Here is a 15,433-nt window from a genome sequence, read left to right as displayed (position 1 = left end):
TCCTGCTGTCTTTCCAGATAACAAGTAGGCAATTTCAGCAGAAGAATTATTTTTATTTGCAAAGATAAGACCAGAATTCCCCCTGATCAAGTGAAAAGGCCACGTATATCAGCTTTTCAGACACTTGGGAACACTGGATCATAGCCTCCAGTGAGAAGGTAGATATGCCACACTCGTGTGTACAGTTCCGGAGAGGTCACCCCTGCTTGTCCCCGTAGAGATTTGCTGATCATCTGAAATCCTTTGGTGAGACGCTCAAATCCACTGTGTGCCATTTAGAACGGGTTTGTCATCCTCTATAAAATGATAAGGTGGGCTTCCCTGGTGGCGCAGTGGTTGAGAGTTCACCTGCCGATGCAGGGGACGCAGGTTTGTGCCCCGGTCCGCGAAGATCCCACATGCCGCGGAGCAGCTGGGCGCGTGAGCCGTGGCCGCTGAGCCTGCGCGTCCGGAGCCTGTGCTCCGCAGCGGGAGAGGCCACAACAGTGAGAGCCCTGTGTATTGCAAAATAAAAAAAAAAAAAAAAAAAAAAAAGATAAGGTACCTGGCCTGTCTAGGAAAGGGATCCCTGAGCTATTTCTGAATACACAATTGATTCTCACTGGTTAATAAAGGGGGACTTTGGAATAAATGTTTCCATGAGCCAAAGCGTAAGGATGTGGGGGCAGAGATGGGCACCCACATTCTCCTTTTCTTCTTCAACGCCCAGCCTAGCCCTCACTTCCCATCCTGGCTTGCAGTTAGGCATGGCCATGTGACCGTGTCTTAGATGATGGAATGTGACAAGTGAGGAGTGCCGTGTCCACACCTGGCCAGGCACATTGCTCCGTGTTTTTATCTGCCTTCTGGGTGGCTGGTACGGAGACGCCTGCTAGGGCAATTCTGGAAGCCACGGGATGAAGATGCTAGAGCGTCGCCCGTCTGGGTCCCTGCATGACTGCCTATAAGAGAGTCATCCTGTCATCCTTTTCATTACCCAGTGCTCTCATCAGAGCAAGAAATACACTTCTTGGGAATTCCCTGGCTGTCCAGTGGTTAGGACTTGACGCCTCCACTGCAGGGGGCACAAGTTCAATCCCTGGTCGGGGAACTAAGATCCCACAAGCCACACGGCGTAGCCAAAAAAATAAAACAAAACAAAACTTCTCTTGTGTTTGTGCCATTTTACACTATAGGCAGTGAGCTTTCCCTATCTAATTATAGATGTCATGAACGTGCCATTACACTTTAGCATCAAGGACAGGAAGCCCTCATTTGCTTTGGAAGAAAAGATCCCACAGAATGGCTTACTCAAAACAATTCTGCCAGACTGCCTTTGCCCCCACGTGGTCCTGGGAGTTGAGAAGCTCAGAATTCTTGTCTGAAACCAGATGGGGATGTTTGCAGGGATCATCTGGCTTACCTCTAACGTGGATGAGCAATTTTTCTAAATTTCATCTCAAAACACAGACACTCCATGCAAGGACTTTAGCAAAGGCCTGAACTGGAAGAAAGGGATACTTGAAGTAAAATTCACATTGCACAACAGATGGGTCTCTGGAACAGTTGATCAAAATTGAAATTTTTATCAAACTGGTCATATGTCAAGAAAATAAAAAAGAATCTATTAAGACCTTTTTGCAATTCAAATAATCACAATCCACATTCCCCACCTAAGTACTTTTTGAAATATCATAGACTAGTAATTCTTTTAGTGAAACAACCTATATTTTTCAGAAGCTGTAATGATTTCCACGATATCACTGAAGCGAGAGCGGAGGTGGAGTGGAGAAAGAAGAAAATAGAACACGGAGATGAAAGTGAAAATAATCCTGAGCCCAGAAATCCACTATGGTACAGCAGAAAGGATTCCTGGGCAAGAAAGTAGGCAGAGTGTTCGATGCCCAGACACTGGATAAATGAGCGGAACTCGTTGGTGAAGTTGGTAGAATGCTCTAGAATTCCATTCCAGAGATAGAATGATAATGATAGATGATGCTTGCTTGGCATCCATTGCCAAATGTAAATGTCTGGCAATAGAAGGGAGGGGAACTCGGGCCCCAACCGATTACCTTCCAACTCCAGGTCAGGGGCAGGAGGGAAGGGGATTGATAAAGCACGGTGCTTACTTGGGAAAATAGGTGAAAACTCACTCTGCAGAAGAGCTCCAACATCAAATAAACATAAAACGAGTTCTCCAAGTATGAGGGGAAAAAGTACGCTCTTAAAATTCAAGATCCTGGCAGGAAGGAAGGGATTACTGAGCTAAGAAGAAATCTATCCTTCCTGTGTTTAAGAGAGAAGGTCTGGCACAGACTGTAGGACCTCACTCAAACTTTACTGCTCTAGAAACTTTGTATAAGTCTCTCCTCAGCCATTAGGACAAATCTGAACCCAGTGACTTTGGAAAGCTCCCCAAATGAGCCTTTCAGCAGAGTTTTAGACACTGTTGAGAAAGGAGAGGCAGTGTAGCCGTGGCTGTAGAGCAGGGAAACCCAATTCTTGATTGCCCCCCCCATCGAGAAAACACTATTGAGCACATGACATACGTGTAGTTATGGATTCAGAAAGTATATATGTGCACTTCATGTAACACTAACATATTATACATCATGGAAAACACATTCCCAATAAAAGAAATGTTACAAGGATACATCAAAATATTTTCTTTTTGCACCGTATGTGGGTTGTCTTGTACATGTTGGACTCTACCACCTTCAATCTTGGTCCTGGAACAGAGCCCTTATCTTCACAGGAGTGACTATGGTATGAAAAAGAGAATAATGCTGCACTCAAGTCTGTTGTCTAAATAACCAAAAGAGTCATGTGGAAATGGAATTCCTTAAGGGGCTAACTCATGTTTCATTTCTAGGGCTAGCAGGGTGCCCTAGGACACCAAGGACATGCTGGGTCCTCAGTGATGCTTGTTGAATTCAAACATGATCGAGTAAATGACTGAACAATCGAACGAATGCATGACAAACATTTTTAAGCTACAGGAGAAACACAATATTTAAGGCGTAATTCTCACTTGTCAATGAAAAATTTCCATTGCTGGGGGAGTGCACGTCTTCTGCCTGGCCTACAGTCTGGAATTCCCAGGACCAGAAATCAGCTAAAGTTCTTTCCAATTTCTCATCAGGAGCTTTTCTTCGAAGGCCTTTGAGGTCTAGGTGGGTACCACAGAGGCCAGAAGAAGACCAAGTAAGGCAACAGGGAGAAATGATGGAAACTGGCTAAATGAAGGATGATGCATAGGGCCTGACGAGGGTGATCATATTTGCCTCTGTTAGGCCAAGTGTTTTCTTCTCTGGGTGTCTAATGGTTTTGTGACTTGTCTCATCAGCTACGTTGTAAACCTAAACAGGTCTGGGAACATAGGGTGTTTCTTCTTTCTTCTGTCCTCTCCATGGTCTGGTGGAATGAGAACTAGACTTGGAATCCAAACCTACAAGTCTTCTACCCAACTAGCTAGATGGCCTTAGACAAGACACTTAACCTCTGTGATCCTCAGTTTCCTTATCCAGCCAAGAAGAATAGTACTACCACACTCAACGGGCTGTTCAAAAGAACAAAGAAGACTTTTGCAAACTGTGGTACTGTATACAAATGTAAGGAATTACTACTATAATTAAAGTAGAGAATAAATACGTGTTGAAACGCCTTGAACTGAGTAGAGAGGTGATGCAATTCTTTACACTATAGGCAAAAAATCAATATGTGCCTCCACTTAAGACTCCTTTTAAAAATAACATAGAGAGAATATATATATACACATAGAAAAATATTTAAATATATATATAGAGAGAGAGCAAGCTAATGCATACATCACATTATTGTCACCAATGAATTGGAAATATCGAACGCTTGTGATGTTATGGTAAATAAACAAGCATTGATTAATGTTTTTCCATTTTATAGTTTAAAATATACGTTAGGGCTTCCCTGGTGGCGCAGTGGTTGAGAGTCCGCCTGCCGATGCAGGGTACACGGGTTCGTGCCCCGGTCCGGGAAGATCCCACATGCCGCGAAGCAGCTGGGCCCGTGAGCCATGGCCACTGAGCCTGCGCATCCGGAGCCTGTGCTCCGCAACGGGAAAGGCCACAACAGTGAGAGGCCCGCGTACCGCAAAAAAAAAAAATATATATATATATATATATATATATATATGTATGTATGTATATATATATATATATATGTTAATTGTATATGTGTTTTATTGGGACATGCAATATACCCATTATAAAGTATTGTATCCTAAATACCATAATGGTGATCACTGGAATATTTCTGCTAGTAGAATTACTCTTAAATTTTACTTTCTTCTTTGTGCTTTTCTCTATTTTCCAATTTTTCTTTAATAAACACATCACACAACATTTTTTCTGATTCTGAAGTATTTAAAAAGAAAAAAAAAATCACCCTTTTATACCTGACTTACGTCTGTCTTGGACTGGTGGGTGACCACAGACTTTTGTAAGAAAATTTACAAACGATAAGGAGGGAATTCCCTGGCGGTCCAGTGGTTAGGACACCACGCCTAACCTGTCTGTATATGCTATTTGGGGGTAAAAACAGAGAGGTATAACAATATACATTCATAGTTACTTGCATAAAGAAGGAGAGGTGGGAACCCAGATGACGAGGGCAAGACAGAAGCAGGACTTTGTGTACTTTTCGTTATACTGTTTGAATTTTTAAAATATCATGTGCAAGTAATAACCAGCCTAAAATGCACATGTTATAAAAGCTCCTGACCTTTGTTCTGGGGAGTCAGGCCTCATAGTGCGTCTGTGCTACAGGCTGCCGCCCCCAGTGGAGAGATGGATGTGCGGGCCTGGGCGGCGTGGAGGCGCCAGGCTGGTCCCGGGCTGGCCCTCCTCAGCCTGCTGTGTAGTCGTGCTTAAGATTTATCTGCTTCCTGTGGCAGCGCGAGGCCCCGGCTGCACACCGCCTATGTTCTCTGCTCCAACCCAGCATGGCTCTTGGTTGCCAGTTGGTCACATTGAACATAGCTGGCTATGTTTCAGGGACTCACCCTGTTCAATACACTTTCCAAGCCAGGCTCAGTACAAATTAAAAAAAAACAACAACACGTTCCCTTTATAGGCTTGCGTTCAGCTGAGTCTGAGATACAGTTGGGCTAGAAAAGCCTGGGAGGTGCCCCCAGTGCGGCCAGGCCCCCTCCATGCTCCCAGGTAGGAAGGATCTGCAGCAAATAGAGCCTCAGACTTCCTCCCGGGAGTCCATTTACTCTAATGGGAAATGCTGACACAGGGTTCCTGACTAGCCAAGTGCAAGCTGCCCTCTGCACATGCTCTGTCGAGGGGATGTGGGTTGCAGAATTTTGTCAATACAGGTAGGCTGGTCACCTCTGGTGGCCCTCATCTGATCATCAATGTTCCGTGAAACTCAGGGAAACATTAAAACTTTGTGAAAACTACATTAAAATTAGAAACGTCCATCCATGAGAACATACTATTGAAAAAAATGGCAAGACAAGACAAGGAATGGGAGAAGGTATTTACCACACGTATAACCAACAAAGTAGTATGTGGAACATAAGTACCTCCTATAAATCAGTAAGAACCAAACAATCAAAAAGTAGGCAAACAAACAGTACGCTCCGTGGTCCCACGGATCTCTCTTGCTGCAAAGGTGTTTGGAGGCCACAGACCCAAGGGACGACGCCGCTCACTCCAGCCTCCGACTACCCTCCAACGTTTCTTCCAGTCGCAACCCTCAGAATCAGCAGTTCAGGATCCTCGGCCTCGGGACCCGCCCACACCTTTTTGGGCTTAACTCCCTATTACGAACCAACCGTGAGCTCCCAAATTGGTCAGAATGATTCCACCGAGGTGGAGGCCACTGTCCACCGCCTGGTCAACCTGCATCTGCGGACCTCCTACACCTACCTCTCTCAGGGCTTCTATTTCCACCGCAAGGATGTGGCTCTGGAGGGCGTGGGCCACGTTTTCCACAAATCAGCCAACGAGAAGCGGGAAGGCTCCAAGTGTCTCTTGAAGATGCAAAACCAGCGCAGTGGCTGCACCCTCTTCCAGACGTGCAGAAGGCGCCCCAAGATGAGTGGGGTAAAACCCAGGATGCTATGGGAGCCGCCATGCTCATGGAGAAGGACCTGAGCCAGGCCATGTTGGACCGGCATGCCCTGGCTTCTGCCCACGCAGACTCCCACCTGTGTGACTTCCAGGAGAGCCCGCGTCCTAGATGAGCAGGTGAAACTCATCAAGAACATGGGCGACCACCTGACCAACCACTGCAGGCTGGCTGGCGCCAGGCTGGGCTGGGCGATTATCTCTTCGAAAGGCTCACCCTCAAGTACCACTAGGAGCCGACCAAAGCCCAGCGACCTTTGAGGAGCCCTCTGGGGTCAGGGCTTCTGCCTGAAACCCTTCTCTGCAGCCAGTAGGCAGCTTTTTAACTACCCTGGAGCCCTCTCCCAAGCCTTGGACCACTTCCACTTGGACCAAGTGGAAACAATAAAGCTTTTTTGCAGGAAAAAAAAAAATAGGCAAACAATTTTATACCTCTTAGGTAGTTAGAGGTGGAATGGCTCGGTCATACTTTGTGGTATATTTCCCTTTTTAAGGAACCAACAAATTTTTCTGAAAAATGGTTGCTAGTATGCAGAAATGCAATATATTTTTCATACTGATATTATATTCTGTAGTCTTGTAAAACTCATTTTATTAGTTCTAGCTTTGTTTGTAGATTCCATAGGATTATCTATGTTGATGATCATGTTGTATGCAAATAGTTTTATTTCTAAAAGGCAAGCAAGCAATTTACCAAAGGAAAACCTGGATGGTCAATAATATATAGAAAGACCCTCAGTCTCAAGGAAAGAAAACTAAAACTTCAGTGAAATATTGTTTCGGACTAATTAGATTAGCAAAACTGTAAAAGTCTGACAATCTTATTTATTTATTTATTTATGGCTGTGTTGGGTCTTCATTGCTGCACGCGGACTTTCTCTAGTTGCAGTGAGCGCGGGTTACTCTTCGTTGCGGTGCGCAGGCTTCTCATTGCCGGTGGCTTCTCTTGTTTCAGAGCACGGGCTCCAGGCGTGCGGGCTTCTGTAGTTGTGGCACACGGCTCAGTAGTTGTGGCTCGCGGGCTCTAGAGCGCAGGCTTCAGTACAGTAGTTGTGGCACACAGGCTTAGTTGCTCTGTGGCATGTGGGATCTTCCCGGACCAGGGCTCGAACCCATGTCCTCTGCATTGGCAGGCAGATTCTTAACCACTGTGTCACCAGGGAAGCCGTGACAATACTTAATATTGGTTGTTAAAACAATGGGAACACATACACTGTTTCTAGAAGCGTTAGTAGGTGTACCCACTTTGGAGAGCATTTTGGAGTTGAAGATATGCACAACCTATATATTAGGATGTAACTGGAAAAGAAAATCCATTCCAGGTCTTGAAACAGAAGGAATTTAATCAAAGGAATTGGTGACCTGTGGATTGAAAGAGCTGGGAAGTCAAACAGCAAACAGTGAGGCGACCAGGGACCAGCCATTTCAGGAACTCACTCCCATCTCAGTCTATTGAGACAAAAGACTGAGGCTACAGAAGACCAGGAGTTAGTTGGGGTCTCTGGGCAGAAGGTAGAACCAGTGTGGACCTGTGGGATGGGAGCCGGAGGTGCAGAAGCGACATCATCCGAGCAAGAGGCAGATATGCACTCTGACTTCTCTCTCCCGCCAGCACCTCCCACTGGCTAAGCCCAGAAGCAAGCCAGGGGACACAGGAATCTGGGAAATGCAACCTATGGGGGTCAGGTCCCTGAGATACAGAACAGAGCAGGGGAAGGACATGGAATGGGTCTGTACCCCCCTACAAAAAAAGCCCTTGCACACTAGCAGATGGAGACATATATAATAAAACTTATAGCAGCGCTGTTCATAACACCAAAACAGGAGAAACAAGTGTCTATTAATAGAAGAGGTGAATAAATTATAGTAGAGTCATACAATGGAATGCTGTAGTAAAAGCAAATGAACTGTAGCTACATTTATCCACATGGATGAATCTCACAAAGCCAAACAAAATAAATAAATGTCAGAATCTTTATATTTATATAAAGCATAAAAGCATGCAATATGATGATGATGATGAAGATAGATATGTTGTAAAAGTATAAAGAAAAGTTGAAAAAGTGTAAGGAAATACATCTTTTTGAAAAAGAAAGGGAGATGTGGACAAAGAGATATGCTGTGGGTTAATAATAATGACACTGCATAACGGGTACGCGGGGCCGCTGTATATTGCTATTGATAGTTACCTTAACTTTACAAAGGAGCCTGGAGGAGTGTGAGTCTGAGTGGCTGTTCTAAATGGCAGGAAGAGATTCCATTATCTTTGATTGGAGGCAGAGCTTGATGCCATTTGGAGAATGCAGACTGGCCCGCTTAGGCAAACAACCCTCAACCCCGCGAGCTCTAGCCATGTGGTTTGGTCCCATCCCAGCGGCAACCTCCTGACTGTCCTGCAGATATCATGGGTAGGAGCTATGCTCCCGGTCAGTCTTCAGTATTAGCTTCTCAGGCCCCTCCGGCCGGCACTGGTTCTGTGTCTCACCATGGCAGGAAACACGTTTCAGAGCTCCTTAAGGGTCCCTGTGAACCATCCCCACCACTAGACTTGGGTTAGTTAGACGGTAGCATTCCCAAGCATACCCCAGCTCTCCAAAGATCACCATCCCCCAAATCTCTCTTCTCTACTCTAAGCTTTTTCACTTTGCTTTTTTTTTTTTTGGCTAAAGGATCTAAGCAGGGCCAGCTTCACAGGCATGTGACCTGTGCAGTCACAGGGGCCTCCACACTTGGAAGGGCCTCGGGCCTGGTTTAACGCTCTGTTGTTGCTGTCTGGAATTTAATACTTTCACTTTGCCCCGGGCCCTGGAAATGCTGTACCTTTATCCTGGGCCCAAGACTTGTGGAACAGGTTCTTAGAGCCATTTCCTTGTAAATCTGCATATCAGGTATGGAATTCTGATTAACTACTCTGACAACTACCTTACTGGTCAAAAGAGGCAGGAACATCCCATTACATTTATTTACTTGCTTATAATCTGTCTCCCCAACAAGGGGTTGTAAAGTCCTCGAAGACAAGACGAGTTGAACACTGTCCTCACGACCTAGTTATTTGGCTCATAAAACGTTTTCAATAAATACTCATTGGAAGAACGAACATTTACAGAATCATTAAACCCGTGCTTGTCCCAGAATTGTTTCCTAACAATAGTTTATATGAAAATCATATACCAGATTTTAGACAGAGGATAGATATATTCTTAAAGAATGTGCATAACTCAATACTGATTTTTCCACAGAAGTTAATGGGAGATGCTTCCTCAAAATCCACAACTATTGTACATTTTTGCTTTCATGCTGCTTTTTATTTTCTCAAGATTATCACTAACATTTTACAGGGTCCTCGCTCTAAAATGTGCCACGGAACTGTTTGTTTGGCCTTCATGACATGAAAGCCAATCTGAAGTTCATTCCAAAATGCCAAATTTTCAGCCTATTTTTCAGCCCTAGCATTGTCACCCCCATTTAATGAGTGCTCAGGTGAGATTGCCTCAGAAGGTAAAAATATTTCAAATTATAAAACAGTCGATGTGAAAATAAGGAGAGTCAGGATTTTCCTGGCGGTCCAGTGGTTAAGACTCTGCGCTTCCAAGGCAGGGGGCGTGGGTCCGATCCCTGGTCGGGGGAACTAGGATTCCACGTGCCCAGTGGCGTGGCCAAATTAAAAGGAAGTAAGGAGATTTATCACCACAGGCACCTGCAGGAGCTCTAATTCAGGGAAGCCACAGCCTGGCTGACACAATGCTGACAAAGGGCTGCAGGTATGTTTTCTCTGTCAAAGTGCCAGTCGGCAATGGCATACACCAGTTTTACAGTCCTCTTGGCTTGCCAACCTTCAAACGAACTTTCAAAAACTGGTGGTATTTCAGATTCTATACGTGATCTTACACATACACTTATACTGAGATTTGCATAATTAAATTCACACAAATGCCACCATACTGTGTGTCACTAGGTCACCTGTGTTTCAATGTGTCCATAAACACACTGCTTTACAATAAACAGAACTAGAGGATGGTGAAGCAGCAGAGCAGCAGCAGCTCTGCAGCACCAGATGACCTGAAGTGGTTTTGGCAGCAAAATCAAACACAGGGAAACTTCTTAAATGCAATTTGCTCCACATGGCAAATGATGGAAGAAATATCTGACTATGAAATATCTGACTAATACCTAATATTTAATTCCTAGACAAAACATTTCAGTGCAAATAGGGAAGTGCTTTATTTACTCTGATCCAAGTCAAAGGTAGCTGGATAATTAGTTTTCTTTAAACAACATTCAGCTTTGCTGACATCTCATTTTCCAAAAGCAGCTGTTAGCCAAATATAGTGTTGTTTATTCACTCCCTGGAAGGCTGTTTTTAAAAAGAGCTTCTTCTGGTAAAAATATTGCATCACATAATTGGAGATAACAGGAAAAGTAGGAGTTGATGTTTGTATTTAAATAAACATCTGCTCAAAAGTCCAGTTTTCTGTTTGTGAATAACTGCTTTTTTTGGTGCCATCAGGCACACTGAATGATTGCTGTTTATTCCTTGCTTTTTCAGCCATGCTAGGAAATATTCCAAACACGGTAACACATGAGATATTTCTCTTGAAAAGGGATAAAAGAGATAAAGCTGAGTTCTTTGCCTTTTCCTTTATTATACATACGCCAGCTATTCCAGTGCCAGAGACCATATGAATATGTAATATTAACATCACAATGTTTATTACATGATACATACTTAAATTGCTGTTGGACAGTTTCTTTTTTCGGTTTTGTTTTTAGAATGTGACTATTTAAAAATACCTGTAACACCTGAGTTAAACCCCCCATTACCCCCTCTGAAGGGAAGTAGAGAATGAAAATCGCTATTGCTCTTGCAAAGAACACGCTCAGTACCTCTCACTTACAATGTGCTTGGCTTGCACGTGCTACTTGCATTGTTGGGTATTTCACTTTTAATTTCTAGCAACTGAAAATCTACGCAACGTTCTCTGATCTGACTTCTACTTTCTCCTCACTGATTACTTGGGTTCTCTCCTGTCTGCACATTTTATCCTTAAAATACATAATTTCTTTCTTGAAGCCATTATTGACTCCCAGCTTCACTGTAAGAGGCAATCTAAAACAGAGTAGAAGTCTCTTTAAATTGGAAGTCAGAAAACCTAGGTTTTCTGTTTTCACTCTGTTGCTGAAATCTGCAGGTTCCTCCTTAGGAAAATAAGGACTGAACCGAACAATGTCCAAGATCCCATTCAATTCTAAAATTTTATTTCACTAACTTGGAAATGAGATTTGTTGCCAAGTGGGTGGGTCACAGAGTGACAAAATTTGGGGGGAGGTGAGATGTTGGCCCTTTAAGGTTATCCAAGCCGCTAGAACCTCCTGTTGGCATGGGTAACTAAGAGCTCTGAACATATAAATAACATTGCATTTGTCATCCAGTCCGTGTGGCTTCACATTGATGTTGACTGGTCTAAAATGTTTTGTGCTCACTGGGGAAATTGCAATCTTTCTATGTTCTGAACCATTTTCCATTAGTGCCTATGCATGAGAAGTAATTCAAACAAGAAGCCAAAAAGCATTTCTAAAACTATGTTCAAATTCTAGCAAGAAGATTTAAGATGGAGCAAATGTTCTGCTTCCCACTTGGATCTTTGAAGCAGTGAATGCAGTTCATGAAGAATAGATTTGTATTTTCTTGCACATAAATATGTCTGTCATGATACCAGAACCATTGAGACAAATGGCTATGGTCGGTTAGGAAATGTATCTTTTCTGTTAATATTATAAAGTATGTTTTATGGTATAATTATTCTTGTGGTTTTATAGTTAAGGGCATTTTTGTTTTTTGGGTTTTTTTTTTTGCGGTACGTGGGCCTCTCACTGTTCTGGCCTCTCCCATTGCGGAGCACAGGCTCCGGACGCGCAGGCTCAGCAGCCATGGCTCACGGGCCCAGCCGCTCCGCGGCACGTGGGATCCTCCCGGACCGGGGCACGAACCCATGTCCCCTGCATCAGCAGGCGGACTCTCAACCACTGCGCCACCAGGGAAGCCCCAAGGGCATTCTTATAGTATAGGAAGCTTCTGTCTGTTGAAATAGCATAGGCCACTTAATTATTACAAAGCTCTTTACAAATACAAAAAACTACTAATACTCATTAGGAAACAAATTCTCCCCAAACATTCTGCTTTTGTCATTGCATTATTTCCTTAGCAGAAAAGTACAGCATGGTTTTGAAATCCTATCTCAAGGAAAGGCATGACTGCCCATAGAAATAAATGCTGCAGATTTCTACTCCTGACTGGTTAAAGAGTAGGTACACGTATGTAAGCATTCCTCAAAAGTTTGTAGATTCTTTGAAAGGTCAATAGGAATACATCTATATCAGTACCATTCTACACAACCAATACTAGAAGCTACACTGAAAACAATGATTATGAGAAATAAAGTGCTTTTAAAGGAAGATATTTAACTATGTAAGGATTTATAACTATGAGGGTGCTTAAAATTCGGGGTTCCTTTAGGATTATTTATCCAAGTGTTATCTTGGTATTGACAACTGTGGCTCTTGGGGGTTGAAATGACAGAACCCCAACTCAAACGAGATTAAGCAAAAAAGAATAAACAACCCACAACTCCTACACCTACAAGGGATAGTGGGTAGCTCCAAATGTTAAGGCAGCACCACCGGAACCAAGGACATCAAACTCCTGAGAATCTTTCTCTATTCACCCCTTTCTTGGCTCAGCCAGTTCGGCAGAATGGGGGAGATGCCTCAGGCTTCCAGCCATGTCATCCCAGCTTAGCACTATCAGCAGAAAGACGACTTCATTCTCTCGAGGTTTCTATAGCAAAAAGGACCCTCATGGGCCTTGTTTAGATCGTTTGCCCACCCCTGGACCAATTACTGCTGCTGGGTTATGGTTTATTTGTTTGTTTATAAAGGTCGGGTCACGGTTTACTGCACTGATCCAATCTGGGTATGAACAAGGAGCCAGACTTAAGCAGCACAAGAGGGCCACGTGCAATGTGATAAAAGGAGGCAGTGCTGCCTAAAATGGGATAGCAAAATGAACTGGACTGAAAGCGATCTCACCTTGGTCCTTTCAGCCTTGAGGCAGAGGTCTCAGGAGCTTCGGAGCTAATGAGGGGCTTGCAGGCCTGTGAGGGCTGGTTTGCACAGCCCTGAGCTGGGTGCTCCTTGGCATCTGGGCTGCGCTGGCTTTAGTATTTGCCTGCCTTCTTCAGGTTCTTTCTTCTTAAGCTTTAGAAACTAAACACATGTTCACCTTATCGGTTTATTGTGGGAAACAACATGATGCCATGGAAAGAGAACAATGTTAAGCCAGAAAGCCCCCAGATCCTTGCTCCAGCGTTTACTAGCCTTGAGACTTTTGGCAAATTACTTACGCTCAACGAATCTTAGTTTCACCATCTATAAGGTAAAGTTGCCCACTCCCTTACAAGGTTGCTGGGAAAGACAGGGAATGTATGTAAAGCACAGTGGCTGCTCACTATAGATGTTCAGTTGTTATTGAAGGGGAGGTGCCATAACCTTTGAGCAACCTTAAAGGGCTGGGATCGTGTCTAATGTTTGAGGTTCTAGACCAAGGGCTGTGAGGATGAAAGAACAAGACATGGCCCCAGCCCTCACTGGACTTAGAATTTAGTAAGGGAGAAAGTAAAAGTGCCAGAAGAGGTAATATAAGAAAAAAGTGCTGAGACTTCAAAGGAGAAAGGAATTACCATGTGCCAGGAACTTTACCCATATTCCCCATCTAGGGCACCTTGTGTTTTAACAGATTTAAGCACCAATTACTGTGGCAGAAAAATAGCTCTAACTGCCCAACTTTTGTAATGTATTGAAATAAGAATATTTAGGGCATTCTGACAAGACATGTACTATATAATACATGCATGATGCCTGGCAGCCCTATCTACGACCCTCACAACAATCCTACAGTCCTACCTATGTATTTATATAAATAAATCCATTATCTCCATTGTGCAATTGAGGAAATAGATTCAGAGATGTTGAGTGACTGATCCAAGGCTACAGACAGAATTGGCAGAACTGGGAACCAAGCTCCAATATGGCTCTAAAACTGGAATCTTTACATTACACCGTTCACTTTTCTCAATTCTCAATGACAATGGAAGATTTAGGTTTGAATTCCAGTTCAACCTTGAAATGTATGCCTGGCTCTAGGCCAGTTTCTCCTTCTGCACTTCTGTGTTTCCTCTACAAATAAGCTGACCAAATAGCCAGGTTTCTGTTCAGTTCTCTAGAGTTCTGAGAACCACCCAGGCAGTGATTCTCAAAGTGTGGTCCCTGGGCCACCAGCAACGTCACATGGGAACTTGTTAAGAAAGTATATTCGTGGCTATGCAGGATGTACTGAATCACACGCTGGAGACGGTCCAGAAATCTCTTAACAAGCTCTCCAGGAGACCCTAATTCAGCATTCTCAGGAATGCTGGTATTGTGATACGTTTTTTCCTCCTCAACAAGTCTATGACTCTCAATGCATCTCTACTGAAGCTTTTAGGGCATCTTAGAAACTTGATATTTACATGACAGCATGGGACTAAAAACGTCTAGTCTTGCTTCCAAATACTTCATTAAACTTCACTCCTTTCTCCAAAGGGTCTAAAGTTACAATCCCTGTCAGTACCATTAATATCCCACCTGAGCCTTCTACTAGATGCTATTTTTAGGTCGGAAGTACCTCCCTCTTCAGGGACTTTCACCCTTTATCCCTCCATCCCTCGCTTTCCCTTTAATCATTCAATACTCTATCCATCTTGTCCCAGACTTATTTAAACAATGCCCACTACTCTCTTAACTCCATAGCCCACAAACATCTCTACTTGTCTCTACTCTGTCCACAACATGCAAAATGATCCTAGGGTCCTATGGAACCTCACTGACTTCAGTTTGAATATGGCAACATTTAAAAGGCGTGGAACTGAAGTTGACCTATTATGAACTACAGTTTGCTAAAGGCACTGAAGTGGAAGTGTATTCCACCTAGTAAAACTTTCAAGTCTCCTTAAGTACTTTAAAAATTATTTTTTACTAATTCAAAATGATTTTAGTATGTTAATCCAAGTCCCCAAAAGACCTTTTATTAACTCTAAAACACTATCATTTTTTTCAAACATTTAATTCACATACGCCATGTCCACATATAAATTAGTAAGATTTTACTACAAATTACGTATTAACTTCTTTGCACCATCACTGCCTATATATTTTAACTTTAACAGCAACAACAAAAAAAACCCTTCTCTAAAGCCTACGGACAATGAGAGGTAGAGCAATTGTCATAGTATATGGAAGTCTTC

The 15,433-nt window shown here is 43.4% G+C and overlaps 1 pseudogene; it reads left to right on the top strand.

Annotated features, from left to right (window-relative positions):
• LOC103071072 (ferritin light chain pseudogene) overlaps nucleotides 1-6,328 on the top strand; it is an 11,492-nt pseudogene extending 5,164 nt beyond the window's left edge.
• Nucleotides 6,329-15,433: the final 9,105 nt, after the last annotated feature.

This window comes from Lipotes vexillifer, unplaced genomic scaffold, assembly GCF_000442215.2.
Source record: "Lipotes vexillifer unplaced genomic scaffold, Lipotes_vexillifer_v1.1 scaffold331, whole genome shotgun sequence".
NCBI lineage: Eukaryota > Metazoa > Chordata > Mammalia > Artiodactyla > Lipotidae > Lipotes > Lipotes vexillifer.
The sequence above is the reverse complement of the archived record's forward strand: the minus strand, read 5'-3'. Positions and strand labels throughout refer to the sequence as shown.